The sequence below is a fragment of the Balaenoptera physalus genome (assembly GCF_965194825.1).
Source record: "Balaenoptera physalus genome assembly, chromosome: 3".
NCBI classification, from domain to species: Eukaryota; Metazoa; Chordata; class Mammalia; order Artiodactyla; family Balaenopteridae; genus Balaenoptera; species Balaenoptera physalus.
Genome location: NC_138890.1, coordinates 107,125,272 through 107,148,417, shown reverse-complemented (window position 1 = coordinate 107,148,417; position 23,146 = coordinate 107,125,272). Strand labels below are relative to the sequence as shown.

The 23,146-nt window shown below is 36.9% G+C and overlaps 1 long non-coding RNA gene across 1 annotated transcript in view; it reads left to right on the top strand.

Moving 5' to 3' along the window:
- The window catches only part of LOC309659024, a 56,244-nt gene extending 34,090 nt beyond the window's left edge, over positions 1 to 22,154 (top strand). Inside the window, exon 3 of the long non-coding RNA XR_014262513.1 lies at positions 3,998 to 22,154. This is a non-coding gene — a long non-coding RNA (uncharacterized lncRNA). The remainder of the gene's footprint in view (positions 1 to 3,997) is intronic.
- The last annotated feature ends 992 nt before the right edge of the window (positions 22,155 to 23,146 follow it).

Below are 23,146 nucleotides of genomic sequence, written 5' to 3'. Positions count from 1 at the left end.
TGATAAATGTTTCGAAGCTACTGTTCTCTGGGGTTTTCACAGTAAAGGAAGATACTTATCTCATTGGAATTTTAACCACACTACAATTAAAATGAAATGCAATCAATAAAATATTAATGCAGGTATGTTTGCAGATCAACTACTTAATGGCTAAGTCGATATCTATCATTCTTTCGTTTTCTGAAGGTCAGTACATAGCAGAGTCAATGAGTTAACCAGCAAATCAGAAATACCTGTCTGTCTAATTGTGGGTCTATTATTGTGGGTCTATTATTAAGTCCTTAATAAAGTGCATGACTTGATGAGAGTTTATGCTGCCTATTCTTTTTAAAACCTTCTGCCAGACTGGGTTGCTACTTTAAAGTCCAAGGTTATTGAACAATATTTTTAATGCTAGATATCAGTGTAATACCATAGGAAGTAGACAGAATCATCGGATGTTAAAGTAAGAAATGGTTATCCAGATCCCTTCCCACCCTTTCTTTTAGAGCATGGGACACTGAAAATCAGTGAAGATAATTGAGTTGCTCACTGTCACAGAGTCAGTCATGGAGCTGGACCTGGAATCCAGTCTCCTGGTTCCCAGGCCCTTGCTCTCCAAAACACCAAGCTACTGAATTTCAAGATTCCACCCCAGGGTCTGGTTTTGCAGATACTGTGGGTAATTTGCCTTGCCACTTGTGGGTCTGGGCTGTGTTCACCGTTTTCTAAGCAGCGTGAAGTAGGAATTAAGTAGGTGAAGGCATAAGGGAGCAGCAGAAGTTTGCACTAACTGAAAATGCAATCTCATAGTGGCAGGTGCCAGGGGGATTTTTCGAGGCTGCTATTGGTGAGGGTGAGCTACCTCTCCCTCACTCAGAAGTGAGTATCTGAAGTGACTAGCACCAGCTTTAATACTATGAAAAGTATCACCTCCAAGTCCCAGGCAGATGGATGGAACTCTTTGGGGCGTCTGCCAAGTAAAATGGGTTACTGAAAAATACTGATATCTCAGTTGTCAGTATGGTGTTTTTTATGTAGGCAGTAGAAGTAAAAAACTAACAATGAATTTCCCCACTAATTTTCCACTGCTACTTTCTATGTGAGTCAGCTTTAATCACTCGTTTTACTTCATGCTGGGTAACAAGAGGATTCTAAGCTTTGGTCACTTGTGTAACTCTAGCAGCACTCTACAAAGGAGAAAGCAAAGGTTTTGAACTGAGGCTTTTACTCTTACTGTACAAGCTTATAGCAAAAAAACAAACACAAAGTTATAAGTGGAAATAGCCATTCATTTCAGTTTTTAAGACATTTACCTTCATCACATAAATGGTCACTGGGCAGTTAGACAATGTTAAAGATGCTTAAGTTTTGCAGTATTATCAAAGTGCATCAATTTGCTATCAAAATACAAAAAAGAAAAAGCATTAGCTCTAAAAAATAAAACAAAAACAAACAAAATACAGCTACTCTGTTAAACTGATCACAGCATTTGCTTTTCGGCTCTGTCAAAAATAGTTTGACTGATTTAATGACATTTTCCAATTTGATGGTTAGATAAAGGTCTTTTGTAACAACCAAATCAAGTTGACCACTTCTTATGCACACTTCCTCATTACCTTTTCGTGTCTGAACAAGTTACCCAGAGTCATGGGGTAGAGGCGAGTCAGCTCTTCCTACGAGATGTTTGCATCTTAGCTGTTCAAAGCACCAGAAGAGGAATGCACCTCTATGTCTTTTGTGTGCCTGTAAACTGAAATTACTGATTTGCAGTACAATAAATTGTTAGAACTGGCCAAGGCCTTGGACAACATGCAACCCAGTGTTTCCCAGGTGGAGGGATGTGTACCACTAGTGTGTACAAGATAATTTTAGGAAACATATCAATACTGGATGACACAATGAGAAATTCACTGCATTTCAGGTTTTTGGAGACTTCTAATTATATCAAGAAGAAAGTCTCAGGCTGGTGCTGACAAAGAACTATCTAACAGTTTTCCCTTTCTTTTTAAGAAATAGAAGGCAAGCCTCAGGCAACTATGTGGAGCTAGAACTTAATAATACTGTATGGTTTTCATTAAATTAATTTTTTCAGGTTACCCTCTATGTATGACAGGGAAACAAAACTTCCTTTCAAAACACATTTAAGTTAAAAATAAAATAAGTTAATTAAAAGATAAAAACTAAGTAAAAATTACTGCAGTGATATTTGCACAGTAGCCCAAATATTAAATAAAGGCTATAGTCACTTATGTGGTAAAAATCATAAAGCTTCTGAGGGGGCTGGAGACCAACTCCCTCACTGGACAGGTGGGAAACCCAAAGCCTTGAGAGGGCAGAAAATCCCAAAGTCAGGAGTGCAGTTCACAGGCTACTCACCAAGTGGATATCACCTCTTTATTTGAATCATTTCTGCAAAGTGACTAGTTTGAATCATTTTCCACAAAATGGCCTTTTCCCCATCACTTCGTGAACAATGCACATTAAGTCTGAACTTGCAAAACAATAAAACATATTTCTTCACTCCCATGACTAGATAAGGTTATTGAACAGGAACTATAAATATTAGGAAAATTAAACCAGATTCGTGAGACATGAGTTAGTTAAAAAGAAAAGTGGGGAAAAAACTCCCCAGCATAAAACTTTAAAGTTTAAATTCAAAACTAAACAAGTAGTTTTTTTCTCTTTTGAAAATAAAATGTGTTTTGTTTTAGTTTTAAATTTATAAGTCTTGAATACTTGGAAACATAGCAAGCCTAATTTTCTAACCAATCATTTTTTTAAACATGTGCAAGCTTTCACTGAAATACAAAACTAAAATGCTACTAGAATAAGAGGAAATTTAAATTAAGGGGAAATTATGTGTCTTGCAAATCTTAAATTGTAATTAAACTTGCAGTCTGAGAAAAGAATTCTAGAGGTTTTTGTGAAATCCAAAGATTCTTGATAAAAAGTATTTCTGCAAGGCCTGAGAGGAATGTAGGCACAATTTCCTTCTACTAACAGAGAGTCAAAGCCCCCAAAGGTACTGGCCACTCAGCTGAGTATATAGTCTAGAGGATGAGGAACAAAATTTCAGAATGACAGAGTGGTCACTGGACTATTGACTTTAAAAATAAATAAATAAAAGGTTTCCTCTTATCGTCTTGTCCACTTATTTTCTGTTAACTGAGGACTGTCTCTCGCTGGGGGAGTGGAGGAGGAGAAGAGGTGGGCAGCAGGAGCCAGCTGGCTCATCAGTCAACTGGGTGTTATGATCTATCTATACAGTATCTGGAAAGAGGTGAAACAGAGTAAGCATTTAATACGCTTAAAAATTCCAGCCAGGTGGGAGCTAATTCCTTAACTTTTCTCTGCCTCAGTTTCTTTTATTGCAACAATGGGACTAATAGGCATCTGTGTCACTAAGTTGTCTAAAGGGATAACTAACAACCAGTAATGAAGTATAAAGTCCAAGTGTTGAAATGGGAAGTAATTAGGCTGATTCTGTTAATGCCTAAATAACACCATTGTGAAGACTCCATAATGCCTCTTTAGCGATGTGTGTCAGTAGGAGCCAGTTTAGTTTCTGTGACCCACAAATGACTTTTATGTCTTTGCTCTTGCTTAGGAGGTTCAACTGCTTTATATGTCCTGAAAATATCCCCTGGTCCATCTGTAAGGATTCAGACACAAAGAGCTATTTACTTATTTATCAACACCAGGTCATCCCATAGTTTTATCGTAATTGGAATAGACTCCAATACTCAGCCTTCCATTCAGACGTTTCTTCTATAATGCAATTCCCACTAGCATCCTCTATCTTAGTGTTCACCCTTTCCAGGTGAGTTCAGAAAGAATTGTTATCTCAGGTCTACCTATCCTCATCATTTGTGAAGGATGTTACAGTGGTCCCATTTACAGATGAGGCAGCTGAGTCTCAAGGAGAGTAAAGTATATACAGGCATATCTCATTTTATTGCATTTTGCTTTATTGCACTTCACTGACTCTTGTGTTTTGTTTTGTTTTGTTTTACAGATTGAAGGTTTGTGGCAACCCTGCATGGAGCAAGTCTATCGGCATAATTTTTTCAACAGTATTTGCTCACTTCATGTCTCTGTCACATTTTCATAATTATCCCAATATTTCAAATTTTTTCACTATTATTATATTTGTTATGGTGATCTCTGGTCTGTGATCTTTGATGTTGCTCTTACATTTATTTCAGGGTGCCACAAACCACACCCACATGAGACAGCGAACTTAATTGATAAATGTCATGTGTGTTCTGACTGCTCCCCTGACCCGCCGTTCCCCTGTCTCTCTCCCTCTCCTCGGAGCTCTCTAATCCCTGAGACACAACAATATTGAAATTAGGCCAGTTAATAACCCTACGATGGCCTCTAAGTGTTCAATTGAAAAGAAAGAGTCACACGTTTCTCACTTTAAATCAAAAGCTAGAAATAATTAAACTTAGTGAGGAAGGCATGTTGAAAGCTGAGATAGGCTAAAAGCTAGGGCTCTTGTGCCAAACAGTTAACCAAGTTTTAAATCCAAAGGAAAATTGGAAATTTTGAAGGAAATTAAAAGCACTACTCCAGTGAACACATGAATGATAAGAAAGTGAAACAGCCTTACTGCTGATATAGAGAAAGTTTTAATGGTCTGGATAGAAGATCAAACCAGCCACAATATTCCCTTAAGACGAAGCCTAATCCAGAGCAAGGCCCTAACTCTCTTCAATTCTGTGAAGGCTGAGAGGTAAGGAAGCTGCAGAAGAAAAGCTTGAAGGTAGCAGAGGTTGGCTCATGAGGTTGAAACCATAACACCTCCATAACACCAAAATACAAGGTGAAGCAGCAAGTGCTGATATAGAAGCTGCAGCAAGTTATCCAGAAGATCTAGCTAAGATCATTAATGAAGGTGGCTTCACTAAACAACAGATTTTTAAGGTAGATGAAACAGTCTTCTACTGGAAGATGCCACCTAGGACTTTCGTAGCTAGAGAGGATAAGTCAAGGCCTGGCTTCAAAGCTTCACAGGACAAGCTGACTCTCTAATTAGGGGCTAATGCAGCTGGTGACTTGAAGTTGAAGCCAATGCTCATTTACCATTCTGAAAATCCTAGGGCCCTTAAGAATTATGCTAAATCTACTCTGCCTGTGCTCTCTAAATGGCACAACAAAGCCTGGATGACAGCATATCTTTTGACAACATGGTTTACTGAATATTTGAAGCCACTGTTGAGACCTGCTGCTCAGAAAACAAGACTTCTTCCAAAATATTACTGTTCATTGACAATGCACCTGCTCACCCAAGAGCTCTGAGAAAGAGGTACAAGGTTAATGTTATTTTCATGACTGCCAACACAACACCCATTATGCAGCCCATGGATCAAGGAGTAATTTAAACTTTCAAGTCTTATTAAGGAAATATATTTCATGAGCCTATAGCTGCCATAGATAGTGACTCCTCTAATGGCTCTGGGAAAAGTAAATTGAAAATTTTCTAGAAAGAATTCACCATTCTAGATGCCATTAAGAACATTCGTGGTTCATGGGAAGAGGTCAAATTATCAACATTAACAGGAGTTTGGAAGAAGTTGACTCCAACCCTCATGGATCACTTTGAGGGTCTCAAGACTTCAGTGGAGGAAGAGCTACAGATGTGCAAATAGCAAGAGAACTAGAATTAGAAGTGGAGCCTGAAGATGTGACTGAATTGCTGCAATCTCATAATCAAACTTTAACAGGTGGGGGGTTGCTTCTTATGGATGAGAAAACAAAGTAGATGAAATCTACTCCTGATGAAGATGCTGTGAAGATTACTGAAATGACAACAAAGGACTTAGAATACTACATAAACTTAGTTGATAAAGCAGTGACAGGGTTTGAGAGGACTGACTCCAATTTTGAAAGAAGTTCTACTTTGGGGAAAATGCTATCAAAACACATTTCATGCTACAGAGAAATCATTTGTGAGAGGAAGAATCAACAAGGCAAACTTCATTATTGTCTTACTTTAAGAAATTGCTACAGCTACCCTAACCCTCTGCAACCACCACCCTGATCAGTTAGCAGCCATCAACATCGAGGCAAGACCCTCCATCAGCAAAAAGATTATGACTCGCAGAAGCCTCGCATGATGGTTAGCATTTTTTCAGCAATAAAGAAGGTATGTACATTATTTTTTAAATAATTAAGATATGTACATTATTTTTTTATACATGCTATTGTATACCTGATAGACTACAGTATAGTGTAAACATAACTCTTACATGCACTGGGAAACCAAAAAATTTTTGACTCACTTTATTGAAATACTCACTTTATTGCAGCAGTGTGGAACTAAACCTGCAGTATCTTCAATGTTTACCTGTACCCTAGCTGACGGAGGAGAAGGCAGCTTAGTTAGCTATATAAAGTATTGATTCTTTTTGGTAAAAAAAAATCACTTACTTTTGTTTCCAGGGTTTCTGACTCAGCAGTCACCCATCTTTCATGTCAGACCTCCTTCACTGGCCTACTGCTTGGTTCTTCTACTCAGCAAATAGGGGTCATGTTATTTAGTTGAATTGAAGTCACCTGGATTTTTTCCACCACTGCCCCCCACCCCCTGTGAACAGCACACATACCTTTGCCCTTTAACCAATTACAGAAGAGTTTTCTTGTTCTCTATTATCCTTTAAGTACTTAAAGAGAGCTTTAACTAATTCTTTAAAGAAAGCCACTACCGTTTGCAACTTTAATAATTCATTTGTAAAAAATTAAGAATTTGTAGTGAGATATTATCAATTGAAAACGTTATTTGATCTTTTGGTTTCATCATACTTGCTTGAGGAAATGAGCAGGAGCTTGAAATCTGTTCTAATGTTGACCCCTCGGATATATAATCATCATGGAAAAGTGAAGACCTTGGAATTGTTTGGAACTTGGTTTTGTCAAGGCAGATGGCTTTACCTTTTATATGTTTTTCTCTTCTTTATTAGTGCTACAGCAGATAATTATAATCAAGTAGCCCAGAACCATGAGAATTAAATTATCCTGAATAATAATGTGTTTGGTTTTTGCCCAGTCTGAAAGGACAAGGATGTAAGGCCAAAGGGGAAATTTATCTTTCATCCCTCCTTGATGAATGGTTTCTTTAATAATAATAAAAAATTATCAAGTTTTAAGGTGGTTTTCTTTTTCATGGCTTAATTCTACATCCATTTGAGGGAGAAGGAGTTGAAATCTCTGACGGGTGGTTGCACTCATTAATTATTTACATTGAACGTAGTGTTTGCTTAGTATCTAATATATCTAACACTCAATGTTATGTAGACATGTAGATAAATGTGGATGAACAAGACACAGGCCTTAGAATTTGACCAAGGAGAAATGTGTGTAAGAAATTAATTATGATGAATTGGGAGACTGGGATTGACATATATACACTAATATGTATAAAATGGATAACTAATAAAAACCTGCTGTATAAAAAAATACATAAAATAAAATTCAAAAAAAATAATAATAAAAATAAATTTTAAAAAAAGAAATTAATTATAAGAGTGTGTTTTAATGATGAAACTGGGAAAGATTTCACGGAGGAGATCACATTGAACATGGTCCCAGAAGACTGAGTTTGCTGTCTTGGAGGGGCCAAGAAGAACATTCCACATAGAGGGAATAATTATGCAGATGTATGGACAGATGCAAGTTGGAAATTTTAAGTTCAGGAGCTAAATAGCTCAAAAACTCAAATTTGAAGTCAAAGTTTATCAAATTTCTTTCTCTCCTTCAGTCCTTTAAGAAGTCTAAGTTGTTAAGGTGATAGTGACACCATTTTAATCTGATGCATTGTTTAATTGCTTCAATGATCAGACTTAAATAGTCTTTTCACAGTATCTCTCCTCCACAATCTCTGATGGGCCAGAAAGGTGTCAGCAGAAAAGTGAGCTGACATTGGGAGCCCTGAATGATGACAGACTGGTGACCTTCTCCAAAACACGAGTGCTCATGAAAGAGCATGTTGTAAGATGCTTAAGCACTGTGGTCTAGATGCTATCATAAAATGGCATGGAATTGGTAATGACGCCTAAGCTTAGTGGATCTAAAGCTTGGGGTTGAGAGAAGGTTTTTAGATTCATGTAGTATCATATATCTGAGGCAGGGAGACAATGATGTGAAAGTGGTAGCCCGTGTTCTTTCGCAAATGACTATGCAGGGGAATGAGGTTGTCACAGAAGTGCCCTTTGTATCAGGAAACATTTTGGCAGGGCGTGAGGTGGTTAGACATTTCTAAAAAGCATTAGGATTATGTTTTTTACTTTCCTTGTGATAATAATTTTACATTTAGGTAATCAAGTATCACTCTATAGCAAATCATCTACTTTAGGTATCTTCATGTATTCATTTAAGATCATTCTATGGAGCAGACTCTTAGGTGCTAGGCATACAACAAAAGAAAGATAAAAAGAAAGAAAAAAGTCCATAACTCCTTCCCTTAAGGTGCTACCATTGTGAGATTGGGAAGAATATGTTAATGTGCTGAAAGGCAGTCTGAAGACTTTAGGAACCACAGTCCCTTTGGGCAGGCACTGCAGCAATGGGAATGGTAAAAGCCCAAGATTAAGAAAAATCATTCCAATGGAAACTACACCCCATATAGTCATTTGAAACCTACCTCCTTTAGAATGGATAAACTTTTTCTCAAAGAATATAGTAGTCTGGAAATCTCAGGATGCCATAGAAGTGGATGTCCAAGAACATGCCTGGAAAAATACTTCAATCTTCAGGCCACTTGGATAAAGCCAAGAATCCACTGCCTACTCCTACTCCAGCCATACCCTTCAAAGTAATTCATCAGAATTAATGCTCTCTTTGATGAGGCAGTAGGAGCTGACGTCTAATTTTACTGTAGATCATAAGTAAATATTAGCTTATGCCAAAACAAAGAGGATGGCCATTGCCACTGATTGGCCTAAATCATAGGCCATATATAGGATTTCCATGGAACTCCAGGAGTTCTTGGATCATATTTTGAGAACCACTACCCTAGTGTACTTTATGCTGGTGTCTTCTTGGAGAGTATATGTCTGGGATATATAGATGGAAAGTTCATGCTTCTAGTAAGGCCAGAGATAGAAACTTCAAGTGTGCAACTTTCAGGAAAGCTTCAGGCTGATATGTTCACAATTTACTCATTAGATTGCCTGGAAATGATTTTTGGTCAGAATAAGTTTTGGTATTTTTTTTGTTGTTTTTTTTTTTAAGTGTAGAAAGTTTCTTTTTTTTTATCTGTAATATTCAGCATTCCAGCCATATCTGCACACTTTTATCAGAGATGCTTAATCATTTTTTGGTTTACCTTTCAAGAAGCCTGAAATGAGGTTGGGTTTTCTATGACTTTGACTGGTAAATAAATATGCAACTGAGGTAAAGTCCACCTCATTTTAAATTTGCATTTTCTCAGAGAATACTTATTTACCAGTCTCTAGTCCTAAATTTTTGTCATCATTGCAATAGTCTCTTTTTGGGCACATGAATGAAACACACACACACACACACACACACACACACACACACACACACACACACACACTCCCATGCACATTCCTCCCCTACCATGATATAAAGTCTAGGAGTTTGTCATTCTAATTGCCAGTGGTTGAAATTCTGATTTCAAAAACATAATGAAACAAATTGAGAAATCCTGAGATTTTACTATGTCTAAGCACTCAGCAAGGGAAATGAGCTTAATTTGAAAAATGGTGGTGATATATGGACTAGATTTCCTACCCAACTGGGAGACTTATAGCATGAATAAGATGCCAAGAAATGAACCAATAGGGTACTGTGTGTGATTGTCTTTAAAGGGGAAAATTATTCTACAGGACTCACGAGCCATAATTTCAAATGCTTGTGTAAATATGGTTTAGTTCATCATCACCTTTTCCAATTATGTTTATGTTCAGCTCCAGAGTACAGCCTCTGCTTTCTTGTTTGAAATGCCACCAACTGAACTAGCGTTTTCATTAATACAAACAATGTTTACAGTGTCCAGAAATGATGATAGGAATATAGGAGTCTTTTGTTATTTGTAAATTAGGCATACCTCAAAGAGGTGCCCCATTAGCTCTGGCTTAGCTTTTGAACAAAGCCAGTTAAAATATTACAATTTTTAGGTTCTTCATGAAATTTTCATATTTATATAGTAATTATTATAATGATGTAGATAAAATAATATTATCCTTTTTATTTCTAAAAATATAATTTGCATACCTAAATAGATTAGGAATTAAATCATAGTTTCTGAATAAAAAACTTGTATTTTTCAGGAAAGTTACAGAACCACTAAATATTTGGAAACACACCTATAGCTTTGTTTGTAACTAAAGTTTTATACTTAGAAAACTATAAAATATTTTAACTGAGTTAAATATGGTATAATGGTTAAGAGCAACGACTTGGAGAAAACTGCCTGAGTTTGAATCTTAGCTTCACTCTCCATGACCTTGGAGAGTTGCCGGATCTCTCTATGCCAGTTTCCTCATCTGTAAAATGGGGATAATAATAGATCCTATCTTAGAGGTTTGTTGCAAAGATTAAATTAGTAAATATTTGTTAGTGAGAACAGTGAAACAGAAGTGTTCACTCTTGCTAATATGGCATTTCACAATTGTAAACAGGGGTTCAAGAAGGAGTAAAATAAGAAATATGTAAGGTATGGCACAATCGAACAGAAACAAGCCTTTGCAAGTGCTAGGCTGTGAACGACACCTTTACATCTTTTGTCCACTCCAGGAACCAGGATATTATCTGTAAATATTATTGAGTCTTCCTGATTCAGGCGTCTTTCCTTAATAATACCTGAAGACAAAGTTGTTAAATACTTAAAGATCATCAAAAAGCTAATTAAGAGTAATTGAGTGCTGAATTAGCTGACCTTCTGCTTTATTGTCCAGGGTTCTCTATTCTTCAAAGTTGATACATTTGGCATTTGACTCTTTCTCCTCTCCATGTTTCGCTATTGACTCATTTTGTCATTCTTTCTGATTTAGTTCAAATTTGGATCATCATTATCTTTCTTTGTCAACTACTCCTTACTTCTCTTTCTGCTGCTCACCCTAATTTCACCTTTCCCAAACTCAAAACGAATTTTTTTAAAGGAATATATGCTATCCTACTTTACCTGGTTGCTTATATCCAGCTGTCCTGCCTCTAACAGCATAAAAGACATGCTATGTGTCAATGGACTGAATGATGGTTACTGCCCTGCTAGTTCTCAGTGGTAACAATCCTAGTTGATTCCTCACCAGCACCTCTAAATCAAAGTAGGGAAGAATGGTTTTGTGGTACAATATACTAGTTGAAAGATATTGGTCGGGTCTTACTGCTTGAAGTCATAGGTTAGAAGAAGAGGGAACCATGTATCTTTGGATCTGAACTGGTGACCTAGACATGAGTTCCAGCACCTGTTAAATACCCCAGAGCTATGCTAGCTTATAAAGTGATTACTCACTATTGGTTTGAAAACAGATGTTAAGGAAGAGAAAAAGGACGCACTGAAAACCAAGCTTGAACTAAGGACCTTTGGAAAATCACTCTAATATTTGCCCAACCATGCTCAGTGGGAAGACTTGCTTTACTGAATCCATACTTTATCAGAATGCCTTCTCAGAAGACACCCAGTTTTTAAAAAATCCTTGTTCAGCAGAAAGCACTTGAGATAATGGAAGGAGGAAGGACCAAAATGGTAATAATTCCACGTCCTCATCCCTTCCTTTGTCCTTTTTTTCACTGAAGTTCAGGCAAAGTAGCATGGAGAGCAGAATATGGCAGTATGGTAGAAAGAACTCTGGACTGGGTGATGGGGTCAGTGTGTGGGTCTAAGGTCTGTCACTTGGGAAAGGTCATTCCTCTGCCTGAATTTCAACATCTATTCATATGAGAAGGTAATGATATGTACCTCACAGAAATGTTGTGAAGACTAAATGAGACTTTTGTATGTTGCAATAGTAATATTAGACATTATTATTGTTTTTTACTAGCAATGAATAATTTTGATGTTATAGATCTGAATAATTAAGGTCCTCAAACCAAACCATTTTTTGTCCCATAAATTCATAATTGGCATGTCTTCTGGGATGCAGTATGTGAAGTGCACAGGTCTCAGACATTAGGAAATGAGAGGTCTGAAGACGAACTCGGGTAAGGCACTTTTAGTCAGTGCCAGTCAAGTCTCTGACCCTTGGTTTTCCTTTCTAATGTATGATGGCGCCTAGCACAGTGAATAGTTCACAGTAAACAACTATTATATGATAAAATATTTTGGGTTTTTTTTTTTTTGCTTTGTTATGCCTTCATATTATTATCCATACTATGGGGTTGCTTTTGTTTACAATTGCTTTATGGGTCCTCAAGCATTGTGCTTAATGAACAGTAAGTGCTGACAAGATTGTACCTTAAAAAGGTGTCATTTGGATTGATAAAACATTAAATGTTAATATAGTGGGCTCAAACATTCTTTTTGGTTCAGATATCCTAACTGGAAATTCTTTAGAAACTCAAGTTTCTGAGGAATGTGAACATGGATAAGACATGGTTATTGCCTTCAGGAAGCTTACATCTTCGTAGGAGGCATTTCTTTCACTAAAATCTGTGTCCAACAGAATGTGGTCTTTTTATGGTGACTGGGCTATTAAGTAAGAAAAGGAAAAATGCTTTCAGAGATTAGACAGCAGTCTTTGAAGTCAAACTTCTGTCAAAGGGGATGAGTGATGTGGAACTGGATTGGCGGGGCCGGGGTGGGGTGGGGGGAATTAAAGTCTGTTACTTGTATTCTACTGTCAGGCACAGTACTAGGCAAGTCACATTCATTGCTTTAGTTAATCCTAAAAGCAATCCTATGAGATGGGTTGCAAAACGTTGACTTTATGGTTGAAAACAGTTGGTAACTCAGAGAGGTGAAACAAGCTTGTCTAAGATCACACACCCAATGAGCGCTGGAGATGGGATTTCAGTCATTAACACAGGGAGTGGATTAGAAAGTGGGTTTTGTTCAATTTAATTGAAAAAAATTTTTAATCTGAGTATCTCACCTTCTGCAAAGATTTCTTATTTTCCCTCCCGGATTCTTCTCCTTCCTTTCTCTGTTGGGCCTGATAATGAGTTCAATTCTGGATTTTGGAGCCCTCTGATCAAGTCTATAGTCATCTTTCTGTGCACATAACCCAGGAGGGCTTATCTTATTTTTTTAACCTGCGTACTTACAGCAAGAAGAACTTATAGCTATTTCAGATGTGCTACTGTTTAGCATTCATAGGAAAGTCACCCAACATTAATTTAATTGAATAAATATGGTAGAGAATACACCACAATTAAGATATATGACTCAATCGTTTATCCTTTTATTTAACAAATACTAGTGATTATTGCTCCCACCCCCTCAATAAGTCACAAAACTTTAAAAAGTAGTTTTAGGTAATCAGTATAGTCAGCCACAAGTACCAAATTAACATGGCTTAGCAGAAAGGATTTTTTCCCCTTATGTATTAACAAATCTGAAGATGGATAACCCAGGATAGATAAAGAAGAAGGATGGAGGGGCAAAGAGACCAGGAGTATGTCTCTTTCTTTTTTTTTTTTCTTTTTCTCTTCTTTTCTTTTTTCTTTCTCCCTTCCTCCCTTTCTTCCTCTCTCTCTCCCTTTTTTCCTTCCTTCCTTCCTGTTAGAACACTTAACATGAGATCTACCCTCATAAGTAGAGACCTGCTGTACAACCAAGTCTGTCTCTTTAAAAAAAAAAAAATTCTGGGAAGCCCCAGCTACCAATTTCACCTTCTCCTTGGTTGAAATCTATCACATGGTTACTCCTAGGAGCAAGGAAAGCTGTGTTGTGTTTGAATTATTTAAATTGGAAGAAAAAGAGAAATATTATCAGAGAGACAGAAAGAGGTCTTTTTAGAATATCAAGAATTTTAGTTTTCCAGCCTCCATAGTAAAGAAAAGCAAGGCAGAAAAGGGCTACGAAAGGCTTTGAGGAAGCTATCAGCTCACCCACAATGTTGGGCACAGGAAGCTAACTGGCCTTCCCTGGACTGTGTTTAATACCACAAAGGGCATTCTGGTTCTACTACTTACCGTGAATCACATTCATGTTTCTTGACCTCTGTCAAGCTCATCTGCCTATTTAAAAAAACAGAGATAATTATAGTGCTTATTTTAAAGTACTCTTATAGTGCTTATTTCAAAGTATTTTATAAGATGGTGAATGAAAAAAAGTGCTTAACATCATGCCTGGCACATAGTAAATGTTAATAAATATGAGCAACTATAAAAATACAATCATTGATATTGTAAAGCATAACATACTTCTCCTTGACTAAAGTGAGCCTTTTTACATTAACTGCATATTCCCTTTAGTTTCTTGCTTTGTTTGTTTTTTTTCTGTCCTAGGAATACCCTTCCTAAGCTCTGGATGTGTCCTCTGAGAAGGTACCCATGACACAGACCACACTGGACACCAACTCAGATATTGGGGGAAGGTTCCACGACAGCTGAGTGTGGACATGCTGATCACTGAACCCCTTGATGAATGAAAAGCTGCTAAGCTCTCCTCTCAAGCTGATGGGGCTGGTGCTGCCTTGAAGCGCTGAGAGATGCCATGCCAATTCACGGCAAGGTCTTTATTGTTGAAACTCTTGCATCATGACATCTTTATGCATGCGAAAATACAGGATGAATTTCAACTATATGATATTGTTCATGTTCATCAGAAATGTTATTTGTCTTTACAAAGTCTGGTTTCAATGAACCAGTTATGTAATGGATATTAAATAAACATGGAATTTTACATGTTCATAATATTTGGTTTCTTGTTGTGATTTTGATGAACTACACTTTCAAGCACTGTCAGTTCATCTTTATTTACAAACAAAACGTTTGCCTGTAGCAGAGTGATGTAGTGACTTGCTTTATTTTAAGATAAGTCAACTTTTCTATTCAATGTTTAATGTGAAACTGACTCAAAATGTTCTTGTAGGCTACATTTACATTTCTCTCTGTATAACATGTATTGTACTATTTTAACTTAATGCTGTGAGTTATATAAACCAAAGACATTCTAATTCTGTTTTTAATGTATTTTTCCAAGATAAATAATTTATAACACACTAATAAAAGTAAGGAGCTCATATTAAAAGAATTATATGACCTACTGAAATTGATCTATGGAAATTGACTCTCTTAAAAGTAATTTTGTGAAATTATTTTATATAAAATTGACTTTCTTATATGAATTCTTGACAACAAATATAAAACAAAAAGAACTTGAAATCTCCCTCTCTGTCCTTTTACACATTGAAGAGAAGTAATTGAATACTTTCTAACTTTATGATTTGGGGGTTTCTTAGAAAAAGAAGCCAGATGAATAGTAAACATTTCAGTTGCACATACCAGCTCTGGCTACCTATTTAAAATAAAAATCCTTTTCAAAGTACTCCTTTCAAAGTACTAGTCTTTTCACATTTAAAGTGATATAGTTTTATCTGTGGATTTATTTGTGAAATGTTTTCACATTGCCATCCAGGGGAAGAAATATCTTTGGGTTTTTTTGTCTTGTTTTTTTGCTTTTTAATTCGGAAGGCTGAAAATAAGTAACCCTGAGCCTAAATAAGGCACCTTGTAAGCACTCATATGCATCACAAGAGATAAGAAAAGCGATGAAAGGACAAACAAATATTCCAAGCATTAAGGTTCCTTTAACCTTGAAAGGGTTTATTTCAAATGGGCACTCATGGCATACCATGACCTCCTAACGTTATCAAGTACATTATCAGTGTATTTGACATTCTGCCTTTGCAGGGAGGCACCAGGAAGATGTTGGGGAAGGGAAAACTGACCAGCTTGCAGACAGAGTTTCAGATAACAGGGTGATGGTGTCTGGTTTTTAGTTTTAAAGTTGGGGTGGTGGCAGAAATAAGGGAAAGAAAGGGAGGAGAGAATTGGGGAACCTGAAGAGTTGAAGAAATCTGTAGGAATTTTAGTGACAAAATGCTGATTCCTATGACCATGTTTCAGAGCATCCTAGCACCAGCTTGCAAGGGGCAGCAAGATTATTTAAAAGAATTAGAACTTTGGAGTCATAAAAAATAGTTTTCTATGCCATTTCTTGGATTGGGCTACTTTTGTGGGTAACTAACCTCACCCATTCCTAGGATTCTTTCCATTTGACTAGTTCCATTTTTCAGGCAGTGACCTTTCCCTGACCTCGGCCCCAAATTCCAGGTCACCTTGCTGTAGCCTTGGTGTAGTGCTGAATAGAGGGCTTACCAGATTGTTGGCACCGGATAAGTGGTACTGAGCACAATCGTCCTCTTTCATGAGCGGGAGGGAAGTTGCCTTTCCTAGGGTTCAGAGATCTGGGCTGACTTACGCCTCCTTTTCATTTTGTTGTTCAGTAATTTTCCCTCTGGCCAGATCTGCAAACTGGTTGCCTTGCAGGAAGGTGACATGCACCACTGATGCAAAAAGAAAAAAAAAAAAATACTATTGGCATCAGCACAACATCCAACGGTACTTCCAAACAGTTTCATTTTATGATACAATAGGTCAATTATTTGCCCCAAATAATTAAAAAGTTTCATTGCTTAAACTTAATCTCATATCTTTATGTTCCTATGTTGTTATTTAATTATACTCCTTTTCTGAGTGGAATCATTATCTGAACACCTAGCTTTGCCAGTTTTCCAATCCACCCCCAAATTATCTTGGGAAAGACCTCCCTCTTCGTCAAAATGAAAACAACCTGTATCTGCCAAGTTTTTAAATACTGAAAAAATAATTGTTTGATTATACCTCAGTCAGAGACTCTCAATAACCTCAGTCATCAGCCTGCATGTTGCCACATAGCCATGGCTCCACAAGGAGGACGGTCATTTCTGATGTTCTAGGTGGTTCTGCTCTTCTTTTTTAGGAAGAAACCTAATGGGTCCTAATGCTGAGATTCAAGGGCTACAGTGAATGGCAAATTCTGACATGTCACATTGAAATGCAAAGCCAGTGTACCAGCCTGTCTCTTTTGAATAAATCAATATGGCAATACTGACAATTTTCAAGCCTACCTCTCTATTATTCTGTATTTCCTCCCATTCTAAGGATGTCAGAACTAAAGAAGGACAAAAAAGAAGAAATAAAGAAAAAGAAGAAGGATCTCAATAGTGAATGGAAAACATCAAGCTAATCTCTTATCTTGGCATCCAACTCAATTCTTGGAAAAATAGTGCTTCGAATTATTTTTCAAATGATTAGATTCATGTCTTATGTTTGGACATTTAATTAGGCTTAAGGGAAAAAACACAGAAGTTTTTTAATACCATTCTGCTGTGTAAAATACTCAAGAATGTTTCCACCATATTAGGTAATTCCCGATCAAATACGCTTGTGATTCCAAGTGGCCTGGCCGGGGCGCCGAAGCACGCAACCGCCAGCCAATGCTAGCTCCGCGCAGCACGCATTGTGCCCTGCGTGCTTTAAAGCAATCAAACGAGTCTGCAAATGTTCTTCAAAGAATACATCTAGAATGTTACTTCTCTAAACATCTCCTTGGCATTCATTTTATTTTCCACTTTGAATTGCTGCATTTAGTTTTGTAATGACCTTCTATAGCAAGGAGGTTTTATTAACTCTTTGATCTTCTAGCTTTGGGATGAAAACAAAGAATATATAAATGAGCACTTTGTACACTGTCTTATAGAGGAGACCAGAAGAAAAAAGGAAATATGTTTTCATCAAACAGATTGGTCTGTGTGGAGACTTTCAGCCCTTCCTGTTCTTTTCTCTCTTTAAGCAAAACGCTTATCAGTGTTGTACATGTGTTTGTTTTAATGTTGTCTGAATAACTAGATCTTTGTTTCTCTTCTCTCTAGCGCCCACAGCTGAGGTGAGGGTCAGATATCTCTTTGTGGATTTTCTTTTTAAGGCATTCTCCATCATTGGTTTTTCTAACCCTAAGTGCCATTCTTGGGAAAACTGCCATCATCTTTATGGGATGAAGGCAGCCCTGCTCTGTTTCCAAGTGTTCCTTTGTGTGTGTCTCCGTGAGTGGGGCAGGGGAGCGGATCTGCAGTCAGGTAGTTGCCTAATACTTTGAGGAGAAAAAGATTGAGAATCTTTGAGTTCTGTACTTCAGTGTAACTGTGTCTATATATTCTGGAATGGAGTCTCAAAATTTATTTATCTTGCCCCTAAAGTCCTAAACTCATGACATTATTAATCTAGAGATGAGACACTGCCTTTCACAATGGCTGAATGTATTTTTACTCTTTGTCACCCTTTGGTTTGTTTCCTTTTACATACTCATATGATTCTATGTTTTTGGTCTTTGACACAACTTTGGAAGCAAAACTTTAGGTAAAATATTATAAACAACCAGCATTCTACGATAGAAATAAAAGAGTGAAAAGTTACTAATCAGAACAAACTTTTTCTTTTCCCAATCTTATAATCAGTCATTTATTAGAACATACACTTTCTTTAGCATCTTGACATCTGAAGCTCTTATTTGTTGTTAAATCTGAAGCAACTTGAACTAAGAGCCTGGGGACCTTCTGGATATGCTCAATTCAGACTCTAGAACAACAGGTGCTCCAGCTGATGCTGATAATGTTATCTGGTCCTTTTGTAGTGCCTTAGGTTTATTTGAAATGAAAAGCCTATTTTTTTTTTTTTTTTTAATCTCAAAATATTTTCATTTTGTTTTGGCTAAGGTTTTCTTTTACCTGACTCATGTAACACTATTCGCTGTTACTGGTGTGCTAAAAGTGATAAAGTAAGTGATCAACTTACTTTAGAGATGGAGAAAAATGAGTGATAGTTTACCTAGGTGCTTTGCCCAAGTAAAGCAGGCCCACTGTTAGAACCCACACCCTTTCATTTCCTGCTTGCTTTAATTTGCTTTTCTGGGTCAGACAAAGGGTGGGGAAAATGATCAACTATTGAAACGGGAGATATTCAGCTTTTCATCCTTGGTATTTTCTCCAGTGATGCTCTCATCTGTGACAGGAGTGCCTACCAGCTCGGTCAACCCCTTTTCACATCTTTGTTTTTTTGGGGAGAATATTCGTTCCTCATCCTAGCAATTATTTATATTGTTTTATGTTTATTTGTCTTATCATACTTCAAATTATAATTTCCCTAAGATGAAAACTTGCTTATGCTCTAGAATATGTTCTAAAAATATTTTGCAATGATATTAATAATGATAAATTACTGAAAACTGTGAGACTGCTTCTACTGGGAAATTTGTATTTATAGATAAGTTACTGACTTTGAAAGGGTGTCAGTCTGGCAGTTGTGATCAGAAAATAGTCTAAATTTACATATATATCAGGAATATTTCTAAACATTCTACTGAAATACCTTTCTATAACAAAGCAAGTATTGAGCAATCAACATTTACATACATGCAGTGCTTTAACCTTGGGTACAAAGCAAGATGATAAGCAAAGAGATTATTATTTATTAATAATTATAATTACTATATTAACAATAATTATAACTATATTATGCTAATATAGAATTATTAATTATATTATTACATTATTAAATGAAAATTATATATATACTATAATATATATATATGAAATACTGAAATTTGAGATCTTGAAATACTAATTGTTTTAAATGGTTCCAGAGAGATTGGAAAAGATTGGTAGAAAAAAATTAAATTACTTACAGAATTCTTTTCTATCTTTCCCTTTTTGTGGTCCATTAAAAAAAAAAAATAGTGCAAAACAGTATGACATTTATTCAGAGGCTAATAGCATTTTTAACCTATTTGATAATCTTAAACTATGTAATCGTAAAATAATATTGTGGTGGGTGTGCATAGGGTGTACTATTAAACAGCTGAAGAGGAAAGCCCTTTATCATGGACAATTATTTATGTAGATTTTTCATCCATGTTACTAGGTCAAAGAGTAAATTTGTTTTTCTACTTTGCAAAATGGTGGGGGCAAAGGAATTTAAGGATCAAGGGCTCTTGTGAAAAGTTCTGACTGTCTTGACGCTTGTGGAGAAAAAACCAAAAGGGCTCTTCGTTAAAAAATGGTGAACTAATTACATGCACTTATCTCTTCTCCTTTCACAACCTCTGCCAAAATGATAGTAAAAGAATAGCAAAGGTATTTGCCTCTAAGAAAAGAAAATGAGAAAGAAAAAAATAGTGAACATGGGATTTCAATAACTATTTGGAAGAAAAGCAGATAGAGAAGTATAAACAGATCAGAGGAACGGAGCCAGGAGTGTGCCCAAAAGCCCTGAGAGACTGAATGCAGAAGGGAGGGTGGAGTGCAGGGCTGGAAACTAGAGGGGTGAAAAGCTTGAATACAGACAGGGTGAACTCCCAGATCTCCTCTCTCCCTACACACACACACACAAACACACACTACTTTCACTCTCTCCCCAGCAGAAGAGAGGGGGTTATTCTCCAAAGCAAATGAACTATACTGGCTCTGGTTTCAAGGATCCCAGCCATAGCAGAGACTGAGGCTAACACACAGGACTGAAATAAATCAAAGTTTCATACTAAATTGTAAAACTTCTATCCCCTTCTCTGGCTCTGCTCTCAAAATGCTTGCAACCAGAAACATGCTTTCCTAGGTAGGAGGCTTCAAGAGAAGTCTCTAGAGAAATTGCATGATCCCCAAGAAAAGACCTATACAAACTGAAATTTGGGTTCTCCCAAGAAAATGCTGGTTTAGTCCTACAGTGAAGTATAGTCATCAGTAAGCTCTCACTGTACATGCAGAGTTTTCCCTTAGCTTTATAATGTTCTATGTTTAAAATATGACTAGGCAACTAAGGATCACCAGACACATAAGCAAAGTCTTCCATGTGAAAGACAGAAACAGAAAATCTAAAGACAGAGGGAAAGATAGTGACCGACAAAACACAGAAAAAGAATTCAAAATTATTATAGTCAGTATCTTCAGATATATGAGAAAAAAATTGTGTCCAAGAAGCAAGAACAGAATTTTATGAAAAAGAAATAAAAGAAATAACTTTTGAATATGAAAAATACAGTCTTAATTAAAAATTCAACAGAAAAGTAAAAAGATAAAGTTAAGAAAATGATTCAGAAAGTAGAGTAAGTCAAAGAATTGGAAAATAAGAGAGAAAAGATACGAGCAGAATTATCATCTATCTCAATATAATGACTATACAAAGAAAATATATTCCTTTTGTAATCGTGTTCATAAGTTAATGGTAGATATTCCATGTGGCTGGTGTTATGGCTCTCATGAATTTTGCAATGGAAGAAAATGCCACAACTTTATTGGGAAAGGTCTTCAGAGTGTTGAGAAATGGCCAAGCTGACTAGGTGCCAAAGTCAGTATGGTCCAGACTTGAATAAACACAATCTTCTGTGGATTCAAGGATTCAAGACTGACCGAGGTCACTGCTAGTACTGAGCACCCTAGGGTTGGTAGCCAGTCAATAAAGAGACCATTACAAGGACTGGGTCAACTATAGGGTCCTGGAGCCATTAATGAAATACGCAAAATTCTAGGGCTTCATTCATTCATCCATTGATTCTTCAAACATTTAGTTACTGTCATCCTTTCCTCTTCCCTGTGCCCTAAGACATTTGGTCTTTAATACACAAAATAACAAATAAATGCAGTTAATTGTCCTTGTAACCTTTTCTGATTCTTTTGTACTCTCTCTACTGCATTTTGTCTCCATCTCAACCCCTCCTCCCCTCTGCCTGAAAAAAGTCACATTATAAGTCTGTCTCATGCAGCACTGTCCATACAGTCATCTCAGAAATATTTGATATTAATTTGTATACATATTGTGGCATATGTGCTGTTAATAAAATATTCTCCTTGTGGACACAATAGGATTGTATTTCCTCTTCACTGAAATTAGGCATGGCCATGTGACTACTTGGTCAATAGAATTTGAGTAAAAGTGAATATAAATTGCTATAGCTTTTTCCTTCTGCCATGGTGACTGGAAATGTTCCAACTACTTTTCTGTTCGACTCAAGTGAGGATGATACAGAGCAAAATTCCAAGTCAACCCATGGAAAAATAGAGTGAGCAAGAAATAATCTCATTATTATTAATAATAATTAATTGCAGGGCAGAAATTGAGACACAGATGTAGAGAACAAACGTATGGACATCAAGGGGGGAAAGCCGCGGAGGGGGTGGGGTGGTGGTGCGATGAATTGGGCGATTGGGATTGACATGTTATACACTGATGTGTATAAAATTGGTGACTAATAAGAACCTGCTGTATAAAAAAAAAAAAAAGAAAGAAATAATCTGTTTTATAAAATCTCTGAGATTTGCGGATTGTTTATATTACAGCAAAATCTAACCTATTCTGACTGATACAAATATAATATAAAGAATATATAGCCTTGGGCTTCCCTGTTGGCGCAGTGGTTGAGAATCTGCCTGCCAATGCAGGGGACACGGGTTTGAGCCCTGGTCTGGGAAGATCCCACATGCCGCGGAGCAACTAGGCCCGTGAGCCACAACTACTGAGCCTGCGCGTCTGGAGCCTGTGCTCCGCAACAACAAAGGCCGCAATAGTGAGAGGCCCGCGCACCGCGATGAAGAGTGGCCCCCGCTTGCCACAACTAGAGAAAGCCCTCGCACAGAAACGAAGACCCAACACAGCCATAAAAATAAATAAAAATAAATTAAAAAAAAAAAAGAATATATAGTCTTTTCTCACCACCAGTCAGCCAATACATATGAGTGCCACTTTAAGCTTTCAGCCAGTGAACATTCACATGCCATTCTATGTTTTCTTTAATGGTACTTCCCTTAGTTGTTTTTAGTTCTGCCTTTATTTCTGGTGAAGAATTTTGAGTAATTATGACAAACCAAATGTTGGAAATGGTTGTTCTGGAGGTTTCACCTAAACTCCCTAATAGGCTAGATGTTAAAATGTAAACTTTCAAGGAAATGCAGGAAAGAGAGGCTAAAGGGCAACATGTAGAGATTGGTGGAAGACATTTGACATGACAAAGGGCAAGCATCACTGCAACCTGAAAGATGTTATTAATTGTATAAATAGTAGCCAGAAGAAACCATGGCCAAAGACAGGCCACAATTCAGGTGTTTGTTTGTTTTTGTTTTGTTTTTGGCCATGTTGTACGGCATGTGGATCCTAGTTCCCCAAC